Raw genomic sequence first — 7306 nt, 5'->3', positions numbered from 1 at the left:
GCGGAGTTAGCTACTAGGTTCCCCAATATAAACTCGGAGAGCTATCCAGCATGGGGGCATTAACAGACAGAACGGCAGTCAGGATTGCAGAAGAGACGGCCTAGCAGGAAGGCTGTCGGCCGGCAGGGCGGGAGTCTCTGTCAACTACAGACCCCCTCCCCTCTATCCAGCTATAGGCAGAGACACTTGGTGAGTGAACAGTAAGGTGACTTGTCGTGTTTTACAAGTGTTGTGTGACGATCAGGGGCAGTCAAGTTGTAGGGTTCTCGAATTCTTGGATGATGACTCACTTTGCATATTAAACTGGAACATTTTAATTGGATTGCTAAATTATGATACTTAATGTGAAATATAATTGTTGAATTTATTATTTAAATTGTGTTTAACTTTGTTCCCTAGAGCTTTGAGTTGAGGATTTGAGAAAGCCTCTGTGGTTACTGGGTTCATGATATAAATGAGTGCATGTTTGGAGTTGATACATGGTACAGAGGGAACATACTAATAATGAACTCATGATAACATCTTTGGTGAATTTTGTGATACAGGCAAGTTCCATTCCTTGTCTTGTATGTAATGATCATGAATGGATGGTGGCAGCATTTCGTCTTCTACTATCTACTCTTCTACTTCTACTATCTACTCTTCTACTTCTACCTATCTACACCTCTCCCTCCACCCTTCTCTAAACTCTCACTTTCAACTAATGACCCTCCTTGCCCCTCCCACCTCTCTGCCTCTCACCCCAAACCCTCACTAATTACTTCACTATTCATTTCTTTCCTTTCGTTTTCTCTTATACGTTTGTGGCAATGATTCTGTATTCTAGAGTTCTCTCTTGAGTTTCGGGTAACTGATCCAGTTACGGCGCCTTGTAGTCTTAGCACCTAGGTAGTCAAATACCTAGGTTACAAGGTGTTGAACGAGAGAGGTTGCCTTAGGAACTCTGGGAGTGCTCTAGAATAGTTAGCTAACTGGGGACGGGATAACGGACTAGAGAGAGCTGTTTCCCCCGGCCTCGTTAGATAACTGGGGGGTGGAATAATGGACAAGATAGAGCTATTTCCCCCTCTCCCCGTTACAGGAAAAACTTTTGTATTTGGCTTTTCTTATATAGGACACAGCAGACAAGGGGAGAGGTGCACAGTATATCATTAATAAAGCACTCAAGGTGAAGGCAAAACAACAAGCTGCCTAAGCGGCAGGATTGGTGACGTGACGGCAACATTCATGGAATAAAAACTATTCATAGTGGAAGGTGGCAACAAGGCCCCGGCGCGGGAGGGTTGTCATGTATGCGCGTGGGGGCCCCTCCGACGGCCGCCCTACCACTCCTGGGCTCCCGCCAGGTCATCCACCCTACCCTTGAGGTACACACCTTGTAACTGCGCTTGGACTATTTGATTTGATTGACTGTTACTCTTGTGTTCTGTTCGACAGGAAATTGAGTATCCAGCGTCCTACTTCACCAGCTATTCCCACTGACCTCATTTTGTGTACTATCACCCCCCCCCCCCAGTCACATTTGTCGAATGTCTTTGCAAAGTCTGTGTATACAATATCTGCATTTTACTTTTCTTCTAGAGATTCTGTGATTTTGTCATAGGTCCCCCCCCCCCAGTGGTGCCAGAGCTGCTGACACCCCCCCCCCTGGCAGTGCACTCCCCTCAGCAGTGCCAGAGCTGCTGCCCCCCATGACAGTCCCCCCCCCCGGCGGTGCCAGACCTGCTGACCCCCCCCCCCTTGGAGGTGCCGGAGCTGGAGGAAGGGGGGAGGGATACTGATAAGCCTAGTACAGGCTTCCGGTCTCCGACTACGAGAACAAATTCCTTCACCCCTGAAGTACAAGCCCAAGTGTCGAGGTGCCCACACCAGAGGTGGTGGTGGTGGTGGGCCAAGACCACCTGGTTATGACACGTCACTACTGCAGGTGTTGACGGTACTCCTCCACACTACGCCTGTACTGCAGGTGTTGACGGTCCTCCTCCACACTACGCCAGTACTGCAGGTGTTGACGGTCCTCCTCCACACTACGCCAGTACTGCAGGTGTTGACGGTCCTCCTCCCCACTACGCCAGTACTGCAGGTGTTGACGGTCCTCCTCCACACTACGCCAGTACTGCAGGTGTTGACGGTACTCCTCCACACTACGCCTGTACTGCAGGTGTTGACGGTACTCCTCCACACTACGCCAGTACTGCAGGTGTTGACGGTCCTCCTCCACACTACGCCAGTACTGCAGGTGTTGACGGTCCTCCTCCACACTACGCCAGTACTGCAGGTGTTGATAGTCCTCTACCACACTACGCCAGTACTGCAGGTGTTGATAGTCCTCTACCACACTACGCCAGTACTGCAGGTGTTGATAGTCCTCCACCACACTACGCCAGTACTGCAGGTGTTGATAGTCCTCCACCACACTACGCCAGTACTGCAGGTGTTGACGGAACTCCTCCACACTACGCCTGTACTGCAGGTGTTGACGGTCCTCCTCCACACTACGCCAGTACTGCAGGTGTTGACGGTCCTCCTCCACACTACGCCAGTACTGCAGGTGTTGACGGTCCTCCTCCACACTACGCCAGTACTGCAGGTGTTGACGGTCCTCCTCCACACAACGCCAGTACTGCAGGTGTTGATAGTCCTCTACCACACTACGCCAGTACTGCAGGTGTTGATAGTCCTCTACCACACTACGCCAGTACTGCAGGTGTTGATAGTCCTCTACCACACTACGCCAGTACTGCAGGTGTTGATAGTCCTCCACCACACTACGCCAGTACTGCAGGTGTTGACGGTACTCCTCCACACTACGCCTGTACTGCAGGTGTTGACGGTCCTCCTCCACACTACGCCAGTACTGCAGGTGTTGACGGTACTCCTCCACACTACGCCTGTACTGCAGGTGTTGACGGTCCTCCTCCACACTACGCCAGTACTGCAGGTGTTGACGGTCCTCCTCCACACTACGCCAGTACTGCAGGTGTTGACGGTCCTCCTCCACACTACGCCAGTACTGCAGGTGTTGATAGTCCTCTACCACACTACGCCAGTACTGCAGGTGTTGATAGTCCTCTACCACACTACGCCAGTACTGCAGGTGTTGATAGTCCTCTACCACACTACGCCAGTACTGCAGGTGTTGACGGTACTCCTCCACACTACGCCTGTACTGCAGGTGTTGACGGTCCTCCTCCACACTACGCCAGTACTGCAGGTGTTGACGGTCCTCCTCCACACTACGCCAGTACTGCAGGTGTTGACGATCCTCCTCCACACTACGCCAGTACTGCAGGTGTTGACGGTCCTCCTCCACACTACGCCAGTACTGCAGGTGTTGACGGTCCTCCTCCACACTACGCCAGTACTGCAGGTGTTGACGGTCCTCCTCCACACTACGCCAGTACTGCAGGTGTTGACGGTCCTCCTCCACACTACGCCAGTACTGCAGGTGTTGACGGTCCTCCTCCACACTACGCCAGTACTGCAGGTGTTGACGGTCCTCCTCCACACTACGCCAGTACTGCAGGTGTTGACGGTCCTCCTCCACACTACGCCAGTACTGCAGGTGTTGACGGTCCTCCTCCACACTACGCCAGTACTGCAGGTGTTGATAGTCCTCTACCACACTACGCCAGTACTGCAGGTGTTGACGGTCCTCCACCACACTACGCCAGTACTGCAGGTGTTGACGGTCCTCCTCCACACTACGCCAGTACTGCAGGTGTTGATGGTCCTCTACCACACTACGCCAGTACTGCAGGTGTTGACGGTCCTCCACCACACTACGCCAGTACTGCAGGTGTTGACGGTCCTCCTCCACACTACGCCAGTACTGCAGGTGTTGACGGTCCTCCTCCACACTACGCCAGTACTGCAGGTGTTGATAGTCCTCTACCACACTACGCCAGTACTGCAGGTGTTGATGGTCCTCCACACTACGCCAGTACTGCAGGTGTTGACGGTCTTCCACCACACTACGCCAGTACTGCAGGTGTTGATGGTCCTCCACCACACTACGCCAGTACTGCAGGTGTTGATGGTCCTCCTCCACACTACGCCAGTACTGCAGGTGTTGACGGTCCTCCTCCACATACGCCAGTACTGCAGGTGTTGATGGTCCTCCTCCACACTACGCCAGTACTGCAGGTGTTGACGGTCCTCCTCCACACTACGCCAGTACTGCAGGTGTTGACGGTCCTCCTCCACACTACGCCAGTACTGCAGGTGTTGACGGTCCTCCACACTACGCCAGTACTGCAGGTGTTGACGGTCCTCCACACTACGCCAGTACTGCAGGTGTTGACGGTCCTCCACACTACGCCAGTACTGCAGGTGTTGACGGTCCTCCACACTACGCCAGTACTGCAGGTGTTGATGGTCCTCTAATACACTACGCCAGTACTGCAGGTGTTGATGGTCCTCCTCCACACTACGCCAGTACTGCAGGTGTTGACGGTCCTCCTCCACACTACGCCAGTACTGCAGGTGTTGATGGTCCTCTACCACACTACGCCAGTACTGCAGGTGTTGACGGTCCTCCTCCACACTACGCCAGTACTGCAGGTGTTGATGGTCCTCTACCACACTACGCCAGTACTGCAGGTGTTGATGGTCCTCTAATACACTACGCCAGTACTGCAGGTGTTGATGGTCCTCCTCCACACTACGCCAGTACTGCAGGTGTTGATGGTCCTCTACCACACTACGCCAGTACTGCAGGTGTTGACGGTCCTCCTCCACACTACGCCAGTACTGCAGGTGTTGATGGTCCTCTACCACACTACGCCAGTACTGCAGGTGTTGACGGTCCTCCACACTACGCCAGTACTGCAGGTGTTGACGGTCCTCCACACTACGCCAGTACTGCAGGTGTTGATGGTCCTCTACCACACTACGCCAGTACTGCAGGTGTTGATGGTCCTCCACACTATGCCAGTACTGCAGGTGTTGATGGTCCTCCACCACACTACGCCAATACTGCAGGTGTTGACGGTCCTCCTCCACACTACGCCAGTACTGCAGGTGTTGATGGTCCTCCACCACACTACGCCAATACTGGAGGTGTTGACGGTCCTCCTCCACACTACGCCAGTACTGCAGGTGTTTATGGTCCTCCACACTACGCCAGTACTGCAGGTGTTGACGGTCCTCCACCACACTACGCCAGTACTGCAGGTGTTGACGGTCCTCCACCACACTACGCCAGTACTGCAGGTGTTGACGGTCCTCCTCCACACTACGCCAGTACTGCAGGTGTTGACGGTCCTCCACCACACTACGCCAGTACTGCAGGTGTTGACGGTCCTCCACCACACTACGCCAGTACTGCAGGTGTTGACGGTCCTCCTCCACACTACGCCAGTACTGCAGGTGTTGACGGTCCTCCTCCACACTACGCCAGTACTGCAGGTGTTGACGGTCCTCCACCACACTACGCCAGTACTGCAGGTGTTGACGGTCCTCCACACTACGCCAGTACTGCAGGTGTTGACGGTCCTCCACACTACGCCAGTACTGCAGGTGTTGACGGTCCTCCACACTACGCCAGTACTGCAGGTGTTGACGGTCCTCCACACTACGCCAGTACTGCAGGTGTTGACGGTCCTCCACACTACGCCAGTACTGCAGGTGTTGACGGTCCTCCACACTACGCCAGTACTGCAGGTGTTGACGGTCCTCCACACTACGCCAGTACACCTTCCAACATTTCTATACTTTGAACACTGAGTGCATTAGGCCTAAGAGAGGTTAGGTTCTTTAGTTTCACTTGTAATTAAAGAGTGTCATTTGGGTTAATTACACTAATACAAAACGTGAACTTTCATGAGGTCCAACACTACATATTGGTACTGTGGTCCAAACACTTGATACAAGTACTGTCATTTTAGGAGAATGTATGACATAACTCTGCATGCTATGGACACGTGCATGGCAATTGACGGGTTATGTGGAAATAACAACATCTAAATACGTGTCATGTCTACTGACACCTGCTTGATGGGGTTCTGGAAGTTCTTCTACTCCAAGCCCGGCCCGAGGCCAGACTTGACTTGTGAGAGAGTGGTTATCTTGAGATGATTTCGAGGCTTTTTAGTGTCCCCGCAGCCCGGTCTTCGACCAGGCCTCCACCCCCAGGAAGCAGCCCGTGACAGCTGACCAACACCCAGGTACCTATTTTACTGCTAGGTAACAGGGGCATAGGGTGAAAGAAACTCTGCCCATTGTTTCTCGCCGGCGCCTGGGATCGAACCCAGGACCACAGGGTCACAAGTCCAGCGCGTTGTCCGCTCGGCCGACCGGTCCACCAGGCTGTAGCTTGGAGCGGCCCGCAGGCCCACATACCCACCACAGCCCGGCTGATCCGGAACTTCATTTAGAAAACAGTCCAGTTTTCTCTATGTCCACGGTTGTTCCGGCAATATTTCTTATAGTCGCTGGGAGGACGTTGAACAGCCGTGGACCTCTGATGTTTATACAGTGTTCTCTGATTGTGGCTATGGCACCTCTGCTCTTCACTGGTTCTATTCTGCATTTTCTTCCATATCGTTCACTCCAGCACGTTGTTATTTTACTGTGTAGATTTGGGACCTGACCCTCCAGTATTTTCCATGTGTATATTATATGGTATCTCTCTCGTATCCTTTCTAAAGTGTACATTTGGAGAGCTTTGAGACGATCCCAATAATTTAGGTGTTTAATCTCGTCTATGCGTGCCGTATATGTTCTCTGTATTCCCTCTATTTCAGTAATCTCTCCTGCTCTGAAGGGGGAAGTGAGTACTGAGCAGTACTCAAGACGGGACAACACAAGTGACTTGAAGAGTACAACCATTGTGATGGGATCCCTGGATTTAAAGTTCTCGTAATCCATCCTATCATTTTTCTGGCTGACGCAATATTTGCTTGGTTATGCTCCCTAAACGTTAGGTCGTCAGACATCATTATTCCCCAAACAGTTCTAAACCTGTATTCTCTGGAGCGCAGGCGAGAGATACATAATAAACAATACCTGGAAGATACTAAAAGTTCCGAATCTGAACACAGAAATAACATCAGACGAGACCAGTAGGCATGTCAGGATGTGCAAAATACCTCCGTTAAAACGCAGAGATGCAATATGTACGTTGAGGGAGAACTATCAACATCAAGGGCCCGAGACTTTTCAACACACTCGCTACACGTAAGAAGCATAACTGGCCGGACTCTCGCAGTTCTCACGAAATACCTTGACAAACGCCTTCAAAGAATGCCTGGTCAACCAGGCTGTGATTCATACGTCAGGCTGCGCGCAGCCGCGTCCAACAACT

This window comes from Procambarus clarkii, chromosome 40 (assembly GCF_040958095.1).
Source record: "Procambarus clarkii isolate CNS0578487 chromosome 40, FALCON_Pclarkii_2.0, whole genome shotgun sequence".
Classification (NCBI taxonomy): Eukaryota; Metazoa; Arthropoda; class Malacostraca; order Decapoda; family Cambaridae; genus Procambarus; species Procambarus clarkii.
The sequence above is the reverse complement of the archived record's forward strand: the minus strand, read 5'-3'. Positions refer to the sequence as shown.